General features: G+C 52.1%; 3 non-coding genes and 3 pseudogenes across 3 annotated transcripts; 3 read left to right on the top strand and 3 right to left on the bottom strand.

Moving 5' to 3' along the window:
• Positions 1 to 38: 38 nt before the first annotated feature.
• On the top strand, positions 39 to 201 carry LOC148804682 (U1 spliceosomal RNA). The gene has a single exon (XR_016090772.1). It is a non-coding gene; the product is annotated as a U1 spliceosomal RNA (small nuclear RNA).
• A 623-nt stretch (positions 202 to 824) lies between these two features.
• On the bottom strand, positions 825 to 943 carry LOC148804681 (5S ribosomal RNA; annotated as a pseudogene).
• Positions 944 to 7,945: 7,002 nt separating this feature from the next.
• Positions 7,946 to 8,109, top strand: LOC148804680 (U1 spliceosomal RNA). The gene has a single exon (XR_016090751.1). It is a non-coding gene; the product is annotated as a U1 spliceosomal RNA (small nuclear RNA).
• A 624-nt stretch (positions 8,110 to 8,733) lies between these two features.
• LOC148804679 (5S ribosomal RNA) lies at positions 8,734 to 8,852 on the bottom strand (annotated as a pseudogene).
• A 1,836-nt stretch (positions 8,853 to 10,688) lies between these two features.
• LOC148804678 (U1 spliceosomal RNA) lies at positions 10,689 to 10,852 on the top strand. The gene has a single exon (XR_016090768.1). It is a non-coding gene; the product is annotated as a U1 spliceosomal RNA (small nuclear RNA).
• A 623-nt stretch (positions 10,853 to 11,475) lies between these two features.
• LOC148804677 (5S ribosomal RNA) lies at positions 11,476 to 11,594 on the bottom strand (annotated as a pseudogene).
• Positions 11,595 to 15,601: the final 4,007 nt, after the last annotated feature.

Below are 15,601 nucleotides of genomic sequence, written 5' to 3'. Positions count from 1 at the left end.
CTGTGGGTGCGGGCCGCTTGCAGGGGCTTGTACAGCTCATACTTACCTGGCAGGGGAGATACCTTATCAAGAAGGAGGTTCACCCAGAGCGAGGCTCAGTCATTGCACTCCGGCTGTGCTGACCCCTGCGAATTCCCCAAATGTGGGAATCTCGACTGCATAATTTCTGGTAGTGGGGGACTGCGTTCGCGCTCTCCCCTGATGTGCTTGGTCCAATATCAGATACGGAAGAGTTATGAAACCACGAGCTGCGATCGGATCCCAGTTCGAAAGGAGTCGATGCCACTGCTGGTTCCCGGTTTCTTTTAGTTAGAGGTCCGGAGAAGCATTTCAAGCTGGTTACGCTACTCCTTCAGGACATTCATTCCCTTTTCAAAGTCAGTCATTTTGCTGTAGTCTGCATTATTTAGGCTGATTATCGAGGTTAGCCTTTATTTGGTCATGGGAGCCTCGGTACTGTATGCTAATTCTCAAGACAGTTTCACCCGTTTTCTGATTGCTAGGTTCTGTACCAGTGCAGACATGTCAAACAGTGAATGGCTGTACCTCTGTTGTATCCGTGCCCAATGAATGAAATCAGTAATAAATGAATATATGTATAGTTATACGAAAAACAAGTGGTTTATCGACTCATCTTCATTTGCAGATTTAGAGGCAGCTTCGATATTCGTTTTACAAATGGGTTTTTTTTTATATGGGTCAAACACATGCCATAGCAACAAAACATCTCTAGAGATGAGGCTATAGATCACCTTTCCATCCTCCAGGTTTTCCTCCCAAAACCTACGGTACCAACGGCGACCCCTGCTGGCCGAGAGAGCAAAAGCTTGCAGCACCTGGTATTCCCAGGTAATCTCCCATCCAAGTACTAACCAGGCCCAACCCTGCTTAGCTTCCAAGATCAGAGGACATCAGGAACATTCAGGGTGGTGTGGCCACAAGCGAAAGCCATGGCGCCTGACTCGTTACTTGAAGCTGTGTGTGGCTGGGGCTCCGCGCCCCCCGAGCGGGACTGAAGGATCGTTCGTGTGCAGCTCTTTGGAAAGGAGCTTCTTTCCAAATCGCATTGTGTACCTGGATGTTTGCGAATGTGCTCCCTTGTGTTGACTTGTCCCGCACTGGAGGAGAACAAACAAACTGCTCGGAGGAGCACAAGGCAAGTCTTCACAAGACAAAAACCTCCAATGCACAGCACTCAAAACATTTCTGGGCTGTCGCGTGTTTATTTCAGCACATAAAGCACACCAGTCCAACACGTCGGCCGGGCACGCGGCACCTCCGCCCTCTTGTGGCCTTGCGGCGTCAGAGCAAGAGGCTCCTTCTTGCTGCCTTTCCGCTGTGTTGCAGAGCCCTGAGAGGGAACCTGGAGCGCACACTTTGTGGGGGCGGGAGACCGCGTTCACGCTCTGCCCCCGATCTCTTGCGCGAGTGCTAAATCTCACGGCGCCAGCCAGCGGCCAGGAGACAAGTGCAATATCGCGGGACAGGGGGGCCTCGTCATTGATTGTTACATATGAGACGGGGATTAGGAGGAGACCCCGACTGATTGGTAAAGGGGAACACTAACACCAGAGTGACACCCGCGGCGTCTCATTTTGAGAGACGCCCTGGGATTTCTTAATGGCCAAGGAGGATCGGGACCTCGGTTTTACGCCTCCCCCGAAGGACGGCGCCTGTTTGTGCAGCAGAGTGTCGCCATCAGGATGCTGGGGCATAAGAAAGCCACACATACCGCAGGGTGAGCGCTCCCTACTGGTCCCAGTCACACATCTTGCAGGAGCAGCAGCAACCTGAGCTTTTCCGGGGGGAATCTCCCATCCGGGTGCCAGCTAGGCTCACACCTGCTGGGCTGCCGTGGGTGAGCCCAGTCGAGAGTCGCAGGGTGAGATCTAGTCACCGGGGAGAAACGATACAAGCGAAGGATTACTCGGCTCCCAGCACTTGAAAAGGCCGACAAATGACTCGTTCCCGCCGGAGCTGAATGTACCTGCATGTGTCGTGTCGTCTACTTCCCCCGCCCCACTGTGTTTGCTGTATTGTCTTTGAAGCCAGCCCCCGAGACGAGACGGGCTGTTCCTGTGCCCCAATTAACACTTTACAGGTGCCATTCCCCGGCATTGTGGCCATTGTCGGTGGTCACACGCGATAAGATAAGGTGGAGGAGAGCGGGGCATGCCCAGCGCCAGACATTCAAGGAGGGGGCTGTGCGAGGTGAGGTGAGGTGCGACACGCCGGAGCCCCGACGCTGCTAATGTGGAGCACTTGTTGAACTGGCATTGAAAGGACGTGTGCGAACGGAGCGAGCCTTCCCTGCGGCGGAGCGTGGAAACTTTCTCCCCGCGCTGCAGGAGTTGTGTGCGCTGCAGCTGTGCCGAGAGAACAGCACAGAAGGCAGCAGGCTCTGGAGAGCGGGTAAGAGACAAACCTTGTGGGCAGGCGAGCAGGCCCGTTTTTTGGAAATTGCTGAAAAGGCTCCGGTGTTTGTTTGGTTTGTGGCAGGCGCACGACGCGAGCTTGCGTAGCGATCTGCCGGTCTGGTGTTATGCAAATGAGGCCGAATTGCGTCCCGGGACATGCTGCGAATGCGCATTGGCGACTGCAGATGTGTAGGAAACGGCGCGCTCGTTTTCTCGTTTTGCCCACCCTTTTGAGTGTTAGTGTGGCGTGTGAGTGTGCGAAAGAGTGGGCCCAGCAGGAGGCGGTGGTGTGCGGGGCGAGGAGCTGGCCTAGGCTGCGCGCTTTGTGCTGTGGGTGCGGGCCGCTTGCAGGGGCTTGTACAGCTCATACTTACCTGGCAGGGGAGATACCTTGATCAAGAAGGAGGCAGGGGAGATACCTTGATCAGCCTGTAGGTGGAGTTGTTGGATTGTTTTCTTGTTTTGTGGAAGCAGTGTTTGTTTTGCAGTTTACGAAATGGCAACTTTTGGATCCCGCAAGAATGCTGTGCGTTTTGAGCTTTTGGATGACCTCTTCATGGATCGTATGCAGTTCAGCAGAAAAGTGTTGCAGAAGGAACTTGGCTTTGAACCTCGGCACTTGGATTTCATCTTCGCTCTCCCAGGTCAGAAAGCGTTTGAGGTTGTATTTGCTACCTATCCTCTGTTTGAACAATGTGTGGATGTGTTTGAGGCAAAAAGAGGGAAAGTTCCTGCTCTTGAGAAGATCAACTTGCAGCCTTTGACACAGAGAGAGAGGAAAACCGTGCATGTTGTTATGTTCTCGGAACTGGCAAAGACGGAGGACATTCACACCTGGCTTAACCAGTACTGCACCGTCCACCATGGAACTGAGGTTAGAGATGTTGACGGTATAAAAACAGGAGCAAGGAAATTCGAGGTTCGCTTGCTACCGGACAATGTAAATGGAGGCTTAAGGCACCTGCCCTCTACAATCCGGCTGGGCGCCTGCAATGGCTATGTTTTTTATGTGGGACAACCAAAGGTGTGTCGGCGCTGTGGTGCTGTGGGACACCTGGCATCGTCCTGCACTGTGAAATGCTGCAAGACCTGTGGCAAACAGGGACATTTAGCCTCTGACTGTTCAATGCTGCCAAAGTGCAATTTATGTGGCTCGGAAGGACACGTTTTTAAGAACTGCCCTCACGCCTACGCCAATAAACTCAAAATGAGAAAGGATGAGGCAGTGCTTGTTTCAGCCAAACCGGCCCGAAAAGCCAAAGCAAACAACAAGTCAAACAAAGAACCCTTGTTGGACAAAGACTCTCAGCCTCCAGCCAGGATCAGTCCTGCTGTGGCTCCGGGGCCGGTGGAAGAGAGATCCACTACGCCCCCACAACCGCAGACCGCACCAGACAAGCACGAGGGTTTGAAAACCCCCGAGAACAGCGAGGACCCCCCCCCCACTCCTGCCCCTCAGAACGAGGGCCAGTGTGGGGCCCCCCGGTGGAGCGGGTCCAGCGAGGATACCCAGGATTCAGCGGAGCTGCTTTTCCCAGACTCTGCAAGTGCTACAGACGCCCTCCTCTCCTCCATCCAGTCCATCACGGAGGATCTGCAGCAGCTGGTGGGTGAGGGGGAAGAGGAGACTGGTGCATCGGCTGCACCCCTTTCCCCTCAGTGCTCCCAGGAGCTGGACGTGAGGAAAAGGAAAAATGACTCTGTTTTCTCCCCGAGCGAGGAGGAAGGAGAGCATGGTGATGGGGACAGCTGGAACCCCTCCACCCCTCCCTCTACCCCCTTCCTTGAAACGGACTCCGTGAACGCTTTTACTGCTGCCACCCTGATGAAGGCTCTTTCAGAGGATGGCTGGCAGGAAATTGGTAAGAAGAAAAAGAAAAAGAAGAAGGTAATAGGTGAGACAGAAGAGAAATGTGTTTTGTAAAGCCTGGTTCCACTTTCTTATGTAATATGGCTCTAAACATAATTTCTCTTAACACCAGAGGTATCAATGACAGAGTTAAATGTCAGTCTGTCTTTGATTACCTCCAGCAGAGAGAGGGAGATGTGTTGATGTTGCAGGAGTGTGCTTTAGCCTATCAAGAGAGGTATAAAAGCTTTGAAGATAGGTGGGATAAAGGGCTTTCTGTTTGGTCAGGGGACAATAACAACAGAGCCTCTGGCGTGGCCATTCTTTTCAAAGGATGGGCTTTCAAATTGAAAAGTATTCAGAGGGTCATAGATGGCAGGTTGCTGTGTGTGGATGTGGAATGGGGGACCGTTAACCTGCGGCTAATCAATGTGTATTGTCCTACTGACGTGGGAGGAAGGGTGGAGCTACTCAAGGCACTCTCTCCCCTATTGTTATGTAGCACAGACGTGATAGTGGGAGGGGATTTTAATTGTATCTTAGAGCACACAGACAGGCAGTCTAGCTCTCTGATAAAATTGGATTCCAGCTCACTGGCCCTGCAAAACTTAGTTCAAGACTTTAAACTCTCAGACACATATAGATGTATATATCCCACAACAGCAGGATATACATGGTCAGGGAGGAATAGCAGCTCCAGAATTGACTATTGCTTTGTCTCAGCGAGAGTGAAAGTTGTTGGGGTCACTCTTCAGCCTGTCTTCTTCTCAGATCATCAGGCTTTAGGGTGTAGAGTGGAACTCCAGGGCGGGACTGTCTTTGGCCCAGGCCTCTGGAAACTCAACACAAAGCTGCTAGAGAACGAGGGGGTAGTATCCCGCTACAAGGAGAAACTATCACAGTGGCTGTCCTTGCAGTGTCTGTACGGGTCAGTAGGAGAGTGGTGGGAGGAGGTGAAGGTGAGGACAAAGGCCTTTTTCATGGCTGAGGGAAGGAAGGCTGCTGCCAGACGGAGAGGAGTGCTAGCCAGGAAACAGAGGCAGCTGCAGCGCCTCTACACGATGCTGCACAGTGGCTTCGATGTGCTCGAGGATATCACCCTTTTAAAAAAGGACATCCGGAGCATAGCCGAAGAAAGTAGTCGAGGAGTGCTGTTAAGAAGCAGAGTGCAGTTCTTAGAAGAAAATGAGAAGTGCACTCGCTTCTTTTTCAGGAAAGTGGTAGGCTCCAAGTCTGTCATGGAAAGTGTAGTTGATGAGGAGGGACGAGAGAGAACAGAGCCGAGTGCTATCCTCTCCTGCACCGAGGCCTTCTACTCAAGACTGTACAGCTCTACAGAGGTAAAGGATGAAGAAATTCTTTTTTTCACCTCAAAGCTAGAAAACGTTTTGAGTGAAGAAGATAGGGAAGTACTAGAGAGGGATTTGACAGTAGAAGAGCTGAGACAGGCTATGGAGAGCTTACAGAAGGGAAAAACTCCGGGTGCTGACGGGCTCCCTAAAGAATTTTATTGCACCTTTTGGGACCTGCTTCAGGATCCGCTACTGCTCCTATTCGAGGAAAGCTATAAGACAGAATTGCTGCCTGACTCCTTAAGAGAAGGCACTATCTCTCTCTTGTTTAAGAAAGGAGCAAAGAATGACATAAAGAACTGGAGACCCCTCAGCCTGTTAGGCGTGGACACTAAGATCCTGTCCAAAGCCCTTTTCCTGCGCCTACAAAATGTAGTGGCCTCACTGGTAGGGAAAGAACAGACTTGTGGGATAGCAGGACGCCTGATGAGCGACAACCTGGCCTTGTTGAGGGATGTCTGTCTGTACTCGGAGGATCGCTCCCTCCCTCTGTGCATTTTAGGTGTAGACCTAGAAAAGGCCTTTGACCGCCTAAACCGGCAGTACTTAACATCGGTACTTGAGCACATGAAGTTTGGCCCCATCATGAGAAAGTGGATTAACCTGCTGTACACAGGTAGCAACAGCAGAGTAATGGTTAATGGCAATAGATCACGCCCCTTTGAAGTCTGTTCAGGGGTGAGGCAGGGCTGCCCATTATCCCCCTTGTTATTTGTTTTGGCTATGGAGCCCTTAGCCTGTGCCTTGCGCCAGGATCAGGCCATTAATGGGATACCAGTGCCTGGAAGTGGGGGAGGAGAGGTAAAGACGTCTCTATACATGGATGACGTCACCCTGCTCCTCTCTGACAATGCCTCAATTAGCAGAGCTCTGCAGTGCTGTGATCGTTTCTCTTTGGCTTCCTCTGCAAAAATTAACAAATCTAAGAGTGAGATTTTTTATCAGAACTGGAGGGAGCCAAAAGAAGGACATGATCTCAGGCTGCAAGAGAAGAGAATTAAGGTCCTGGGGGTGTATTTTGGAGAAGAGATGGGAACAGTAAATTGGCAGAACAAATTGCCAATCTTAAACAAAAAACTGATGCAATGGAAGGACCGAGACCTCACCATGACAGGGAAGGTGCTGGTCATCAAAGCTGAGCTCTTGCCTATCTTGAATTTTCTGGCTTCTACCTTCCCAATCCCACACCGTGTTGCGGCGGTACTGAGGAGATTGATGTTTCAATTTCTATGGGGTGGGAAGCAGGAAAGACTCAGAAGGGAAATAATGTACAGGCCGCTACCCTCAGGGGGGAAGTCTGTCCCAGATATTGCTACGAAGCTGCTGTGCATTTTCCTGGCCTCTGTGCTGAGAGGCTTTGCAACAGCACCTGCAGCGCGTACCTGGACTTATTTTTCCAGGCTCTGGATAGGTAGGGAGGTGTTCAGAGTGTGGGGTGTCAGACCCAAGCTGGATGTCCCACTCTCTGACACATGCCCTGCAATTTATGGGACAGTTAAAAGTTTTCTAAGATCTCACCCAATTGGCCATATTCCCCTCCGAGATGTCAGCGTCCAAAAACTGGAAGATTTCGTTGCACCCCAGAACAATAGGCAGACCCCTGTGGGCATTTTAACATCAGCCCAAACAAGGAAGGTGTGGAAACACACATCCTCTAAGTTTCTGTGCAACATTCACAGAGATTTAGCCTGGAGTGTCGTCCACCAGTGCTTACCGGTACGAACTTTCTTGTACCGTAGGGGCCTCACCCCCAGCCCACGCTGCGTTAGGGTGGGCTGCGGCGAGGAGGAGACTGTGACCCATCTCCTGTGGTCCTGCTTTTTTGCTAAGGCCTTCTGGGCACAGTTTGAAGATTGGTTGCAAGCTCTCTCGCCCCAATTTACCCTGACCGCTGCTTTCGTCATATACGGCATCTCTCCTGTCAAACTTCCTCCTGACGTGTTTGACAGGATCTGGGCCGTGGTGAACAGTGGGAAAGACGCCCTGTGGAGAGTGAGGAACATGGGGCTGTTCAAAGGCATCGAGGTCCCAGTCAAGGCAGCAGGTAGCCTGGCCCTGTTCATCACCCGAGAGAACTATTACCTCAGAGATCTGTGGAGAGAAGGGAGGGAGGAAGCAGAAAATCTGTGGGAAATAGAGAGCATAGGTCAATATCTCAAGAAACTGTGAAAAACATTATCATGTTTAAGTAAAGAATGTGATTTGCACCAGAAAAAAAGAAATTGTTGCTATGTAACTGGTACCGTGTCCAAATGTAATGAGATGTGATCATATATACTGTTTTAAGTATGTATATTAATGTAAAGCTTTCTAAATTGTGATGTCCTGTACTTTTTTGTGAAAAGAAAATAAAGTTCTTAAAAATCGGTTCACCCAGAGCGAGGCTCGGTCATTGCACTCCGGCTGTGCTGACCCCTGCGAATTCCCCAAATGTGGGAATCTCGACTGCATAATTTCTGGTAGTGGGGGACTGCGTTCGCGCTCTCCCCTGATGTGCTTGGTCCAATATCAGATACGGAAGAGTTATGACACCACGAGCTGCGATAGGATCCCAGTTCGAAAGGAGTCGATGCCACTGCTGGTTCCCGGTTTCTTTTAGTTAGAGATCCGGAGAAGCATTTCAAGCTGGTTACGCTACTCCTTCCGGACATTCATTCCCTTTTCAAAGTCAGTCATTTTGCTGTAGTCTGCATTATTTAGGCTGATTATCGAGGTTAGCCTTTATTTGGTCATGGGAGCCTCGGTACTGTATGCTAATTCTCAAGACAGTTTCACCCGTTTTCTGATTGCTAGGTTCTGTACCAGTGCAGACATGTCAAACAGTGAATGGCTGTACCTCTATTGTATCCGTGCCCAATGAATGAAATCAGTAATAAATGAATATATGTATAGTTATACAAAAAACAAGTGGTTTATCGACTCATCTTCATTTGCAGATTTAGAGGAAGCTTCGATATTCGTTTTACAAATGGGTTTTTTTTTTATATGGGTCAAACACATGCCATAGCAACAAAACATCTCTAGAGATGAGGCTATAGATCACCTTTCCATCCTCCAGGTTTTCCTCCCAAAACCTACGGTACCAACGGCGACCCCTGCTGGCCGAGAGAGCAAAAGCTTGCAGCACCTGGTATTCCCAGGTAATCTCCCATCCAAGTACTAACCAGGCCCAACCCTGCTTAGCTTCCAAGATCAGAGGACATCAGGAACATTCAGGGTGGTGTGGCCACAAGCGAAAGCCATGGCGCCTGACTCGTTACTTGAAGCTGTGTGTGGCTGGGGCTCCGCGCCCCCCGAGCGGGACTGAAGGATCGTTCGTGTGCAGCTCTTTGGAAAGGAGCTTCTTTCCAAATCGCATTGTGTACCTGGATGTTTGCGAATGTGCTCCCTTGTGTTGACTTGTCCCGCACTGGAGGAGAACAAACAAACTGCTCGGAGGAGCACAAGGCAAGTCTTCACAAGACAAAAACCTCCAATGCACAGCACTCAAAACATTTCTGGGCTGTCGCGTGTTTATTTCAGCACATAAAGCACACCAGTCCAACACGTCGGCCGGGCACGCGGCACCTCCGCCCTCTTGTGGCCTTGCGGCGTCAGAGCAAGAGGCTCCTTCTTGCTGCCTTTCCGCTGTGTTGCAGAGCCCTGAGAGGGAACCTGGAGCGCACACTTTGTGGGGGCGGGAGACCGCGTTCACGCTCTGCCCCCGATCTCTTGCGCGAGTGCTAAATCTCACGGCGCCAGCCAGCGGCCAGGAGACAAGTGCAATATCGCGGGACAGGGGGGCCTCGTCATTGATTGTTACATATGAGACGGGGATTAGGAGGAGACCCCGACTGATTGGTAAAGGGGAACACTAACACCAGAGTGACACCCGCGGCGTCTCATTTTGAGAGACGCCCTGGGATTTCTTAATGGCCAAGGAGGATCGGGACCTCGGTTTTACGCCTCCCCCGAAGGACGGCGCCTGTTTGTGCAGCAGAGTGTCGCCATCAGGATGCTGGGGCATAAGAAAGCCACACATACCGCAGGGTGAGCGCTCCCTACTGGTCCCAGTCACACGTCTTGCAGGAGCAGCAGCAACCTGAGCTTTTCCGGGGGGAATCTCCCATCCGGGTGCCGGCTAGGCTCACACCTGCTGGGCTGCCGTGGGTGAGCCCAGTCGAGAGTCGCAGGGTGAGATCTAGTCACCGGGGAGAAACGATACAAGCGAAGGATTACTCGGCTCCCAGCACTTGAAAAGGCCGACAAATGACTCGTTCCCGCCGGAGCTGAATGTACCTGCATGTGTCGTGTCGTCTACTTCCCCCGCCCCACTGTGTTTGCTGTATTGTCTTTGAAGCCGGCCCCCGAGACGAGACGGGCTGTTCCTGTGCCCCAATTAACACTTTACAGGTGCCATTCCCCGGCATTGTGGCCATTGTCGGTGGTAACACGCGATAAGATAAGGTGGAGGAGAGCGGGGCATGCCCAGCGCCAGACATTCAAGGAGGGGGCTGTGCGAGGTGAGGTGAGGTGCGACACGCCGGAGCCCTGACGCTGCTAATGCGGAGGACTTGTTGAACTGGCATTGAAAGGACGTGTGCGCACGGAGCGAGCCTTCCCTGCGGCGGAGCGTGGAAACTTTCTCCCCGCGCTGCAGGAGTTGTGTGCGCTACAGCTGTGCCGAGAGAACAGCACAGAAGGCAGCAGGCTCTGGAGAGCGGGTAAGAGACAAACCTTGTGGGCAGGCGAGCAGGCCCGTTTTTTGGAAATTGCTGAAAAGGCTCCGGTGTTTGGTTTGTGGCAGGCGCACGACGCGAGCTTGCGTAGCGATCTGCCGGTCTGGTGTTATGCAAATGAGGCCGAATTGCGTCCCGGGACATGCTGCGAATGCGCATTGGTGACTGCAGATGTGTAGGAAACGGCGCACTCGTTTTCTCGTTTTGCCCACCCTTTTGAGTGTTAGTGTGGCGTGTGAGTGTGCGAAAGAGTGGGCCCAGCAGGAGGCGGTGGTGTGCGGGGCGAGGAGCTGGCCTAGGCTGCGCGCTTTGTGCTGTGGGTGCGGGCCGCTTGCAGGGGCTTGTACAGCTCATACTTACCTGGCAGGGGAGATACCTTGATCAAGAAGGAGATTCACCCAGAGCGAGGCTCGGCTATTGCACTCCGGCTGTGCTGACCCCTGCGAATTCCCCAAATGTGGGAATCTCGACTGCATAATTTCTGGTAGTGGGGGACTGCGTTCGCGCTCTCCCCTGATGTGCTTGGTCCAATATCAGATACGGAAGAGTTATGAAACCACGAGCTGCGATCGGATCCCAGTTCGAAAGGAGTCGATGCCACTGCTGGTTCCCGGTTTCTTTTAGTTAGAGGTCCGGAGAAGCATTTCAAGCTGGTTACGCTACTCCTTCAGGACATTCATTCCCTTTTCAAAGTCAGTCATTTTGCTGTAGTCTGCATTATTTAGGCTGATTATCGAGGTTAGCCTTTATTTGGTCATGGGAGCCTCGGTACTGTATGCTAATTCTCAAGACAGTTTCACCCGTTTTCTGATTGCTAGGTTCTGTACCAGTGCAGACATATCAAACAGTGAATGGCTGTACCTCTGTTGTATCCGTGCCCAATGAATGAAATCAGTAATAAATGAATATATGTATAGTTATACGAAAAACAAGTGGTTTATCGACTCATCTTCATTTGCAGATTTAGAGGCAGCTTCGATATTCGTTTTACAAATGGGTTTTTTTTTATATGGGTCAAACACATGCCATAGCAACAAAACATCTCTAGAGATGAGGCTATAGATCACCTTTCCATCCTCCAGGTTTTCCTCCCAAAACCTACGGTACCAACGGCGACCCCTGCTGGCCGAGAGAGCAAAAGCTTGCAGCACCTGGTATTCCCAGGTAATCTCCCATCAAAGTACTAACCAGGCCCAACCCTGCTTAGCTTCCAAGATCAGAGGACATCAGGAACATTCAGGGTGGTGTGGCCACAAGCGAAAGCCATGGCGCCTGACTCGTTACTTGAAGCTGTGTGTGGCTGGGGCTCCGCGCCCCCCGAGCGGGACTGAAGGATCGTTCGTGTGCAGCTCTTTGGAAAGGAGCTTCTTTCCAAATCGCATTGTGTACCTGGATGTTTGCGAATGTGCTCCCTTGTGTTGACTTGTCCCGCACTGGAGGAGAACAAACAAACTGCTCGGAGGAGCACAAGGCAAGTCTTCACAAGACAAAAACCTCCAATGCACAGCACTCAAAACATTTCTGGGCTGTCGCGTGTTTATTTCAGCACATAAAGCACACCAGTCCAACACGTCGGCCGGGCACGCGGCACCTCCGCCCTCTTGTGGCCTTGCGGCGTCAGAGCAAGAGGCTCCTTCTTGCTGCCTTTCCGCTGTGTTGCAGAGCCCTGAGAGGGAACCTGGAGCGCACACTTTGTGGGGGCGGGAGACCGCGTTCACGCTCTGCCCCCGATCTCTTGCGCGAGTGCTAAATCTCACGGCGCCAGCCAGCGGCCAGGAGACAAGTGCAATATCGCGGGACAGGGGGGCCTCGTCATTGATTGTTACATATGAGACGGGGATTAGGAGGAGACCCCGACTGATTGGTAAAGGGGAACACTAACACCAGAGTGACACCCGCGGCGTCTCATTTTGAGAGACGCCCTGGGATTTCTTAATGGCCAAGGAGGATCGGGACCTCGGTTTTACGCCTCCCCCGAAGGACGGCGCCTGTTTGTGCAGCAGAGTGTCGCCATCAGGATGCTGGGGCATAAGAAAGCCACACATACCGCAGGGTGAGCGCTCCCTACTGGTCCCAGTCACACGTCTTGCAGGAGCAGCAGCAACCTGAGCTTTTCCGGGGGGAATCTCCCATCCGGGTGCCGGCTAGGCTCACACCTGCTGGGCTGCCGTGGGTGAGCCCAGTCGAGAGTCGCAGGGTGAGATCTAGTCACCGGGGAGAAACGATACAAGCGAAGGATTACTCGGCTCCCAGCACTTGAAAAGGCCGACAAATGACTCGTTCCCGCCGGAGCTGAATGTACCTGCATGTGTCGTGTCGTCTACTTCCCCCGCCCCACTGTGTTTGCTGTATTGTCTTTGAAGCCGGCCCCCGAGACGAGACGGGCTGTTCCTGTGCCCCAATTAACACTTTACAGGTGCCATTCCCCGGCATTGTGGCCATTGTCGGTGGTCACACGCGATAAGATAAGGTGGAGGAGAGCGGGGCATGCCCAGCGCCAGACATTCAAGGAGGGGGCTGTGCGAGGTGAGGTGAGGTGCGACACGCCGGAGCCCCGACGCTGCTAATGTGGAGCACTTGTTGAACTGGCATTGAAAGGACGTGTGCGCACGGAGCGAGCCTTCCCTGCGGCGGAGCGTGGAAACTTTCTCCCCGCGCTGCAGGAGTTGTGTGCGCTGCAGCTGTGCCGAGAGAACAGCACAGAAGGCAGCAGGCTCTGGAGAGCGGGTAAGAGACAAACCTTGTGGGCAGGCGAGCAGGCCCGTTTTTTGGAAATTGCTGAAAAGGCTCCGGTGTTTGTTTGGTTTGTGGCAGGCGCACGACGCGAGCTTGCGTAGCGATCTGCCGGTCTGGTGTTATGCAAATGAGGCCGAATTGCGTCCCGGGACATGCTGCGAATGCGCATTGGCGACTGCAGATGTGTAGGAAACGGCGCGCTCGTTTTCTCGTTTTGCCCACCCTTTTGAGTGTTAGTGTGGCGTGTGAGTGTGCGAAAGAGTGGGCCCAGCAGGAGGCGGTGGTGTGCGGGGCGAGGAGCTGGCCTAGGCTGCGCGCTTTGTGCTGTGGGTGCGGGCCGCTTGCAGGGGCTTGTACAGCTCATACTTACCTGGCAGGGGAGATACCTTGATCAAGAAGGAGGCAGGGGAGATACCTTGATCAGCCTGTAGGTGGAGTTGTTGGATTGTTTTCTTGTTTTGTGGAAGCAGTGTTTGTTTTGCAGTTTACGAAATGGCAACTTTTGGATCCCGCAAGAATGCTGTGCGTTTTGAGCTTTTGGATGACCTCTTCATGGATCGTATGCAGTTCAGCAGAAAAGTGTTGCAGAAGGAACTTGGCTTTGAACCTCGGCACTTGGATTTCATCTTCGCTCTCCCAGGTCAGAAAGCGTTTGAGGTTGTATTTGCTACCTATCCTCTGTTTGAACAATGTGTGGATGTGTTTGAGGCAAAAAGAGGGAAAGTTCCTGCTCTTGAGAAGATCAACTTGCAGCCTTTGACACAGAGAGAGAGGAAAACCGTGCATGTTGTTATGTTCTCGGAACTGGCAAAGACGGAGGACATTCACACCTGGCTTAACCAGTACTGCACCGTCCACCATGGAACTGAGGTTAGAGATGTTGACGGTATAAAAACAGGAGCAAGGAAATTCGAGGTTCGCTTGCTACCGGACAATGTAAATGGAGGCTTAAGGCACCTGCCCTCTACAATCCGGCTGGGCGCCTGCAATGGCTATGTTTTTTATGTGGGACAACCAAAGGTGTGTCGGCGCTGTGGTGCTGTGGGACACCTGGCATCGTCCTGCACTGTGAAATGCTGCAAGACCTGTGGCAAACAGGGACATTTAGCCTCTGACTGTTCAATGCTGCCAAAGTGCAATTTATGTGGCTCGGAAGGACACGTTTTTAAGAACTGCCCTCACGCCTACGCCAATAAACTCAAAATGAGAAAGGATGAGGCAGTGCTTGTTTCAGCCAAACCGGCCCGAAAAGCCAAAGCAAACAACAAGTCAAACAAAGAACCCTTGTTGGACAAAGACTCTCAGCCTCCAGCCAGGATCAGTCCTGCTGTGGCTCCGGGGCCGGTGGAAGAGAGATCCACTACGCCCCCACAACCGCAGACCGCACCAGACAAGCACGAGGGTTTGAAAACCCCCGAGAACAGCGAGGACCCCCCCCCCACTCCTGCCCCTCAGAACGAGGGCCAGTGTGGGGCCCCCCGGTGGAGCGGGTCCAGCGAGGATACCCAGGATTCAGCGGAGCTGCTTTTCCCAGACTCTGCAAGTGCTACAGACGCCCTCCTCTCCTCCATCCAGTCCATCACGGAGGATCTGCAGCAGCTGGTGGGTGAGGGGGAAGAGGAGATTGGTGCATCGGCTGCACCCCTTTCCCCTCAGTGCTCCCAGGAGCTGGACGTGAGGAAAAGGAAAAATGACTCTGTTTTCTCCCCGAGCGAGGAGGAAGGAGAGCATGGTGATGGGGACAGCTGGAACCCCTCCACCCCTCCCTCTACCCCCTTCCTTGAAACGGACTCCGTGAACGCTTTTACTGCTGCCACCCTGATGAAGGCTCTTTCAGAGGATGGCTGGCAGGAAATTGGTAAGAAGAAAAAGAAAAAGAAGAAGGTAATAGGTGAGACAGAAGAGAAATGTGTTTTGTAAAGCCTGGTTCCACTTTCTTATGTAATATGGCTCTAAACATAATTTCTCTTAACACCAGAGGTATCAATGACAGAGTTAAATGTCAGTCTGTCTTTGATTACCTCCAGCAGAGAGAGGGAGATGTGTTGATGTTGCAGGAGTGTGCTTTAGCCTATCAAGAGAGGTATAAAAGCTTTGAAGATAGGTGGGATAAAGGGCTTTCTGTTTGGTCAGGGGACAATAACAACAGAGCCTCTGGCGTGGCCATTCTTTTCAAAGGATGGGCTTTCAAATTGAAAAGTATTCAGAGGGTCATAGATGGCAGGTTGCTGTGTGTGGATGTGGAATGGGGGACCGTTAACCTGCGGCTAATCAATGTGTATTGTCCTACTGACGTGGGAGGAAGGGTGGAGCTACTCAAGGCACTCTCTCCCCTATTGTTATGTAGCACAGACGTGATAGTGGGAGGGGATTTTAATTGTATCTTAGAGCACACAGACAGGCAGTCTAGCTCTCTGATAAAATTGGATTCCAGCTCACTGGCCCTGCAAAACTTAGTTCAAGACTTTAAACTCTCAGACACATATAGATGTATATATCCCACAACAGCAGGATATACATGGTCAGGGA

The sequence above is a fragment of the Atractosteus spatula genome, unplaced genomic scaffold (assembly GCF_055471065.1).
Source record: "Atractosteus spatula isolate fAtrSpa1 unplaced genomic scaffold, fAtrSpa1.hap1 Scaffold_92, whole genome shotgun sequence".
NCBI lineage: Eukaryota > Metazoa > Chordata > Actinopteri > Semionotiformes > Lepisosteidae > Atractosteus > Atractosteus spatula.
Note: the sequence above shows the minus strand (reverse complement) of the source record. Positions and strands in the feature narration are given on the sequence as shown.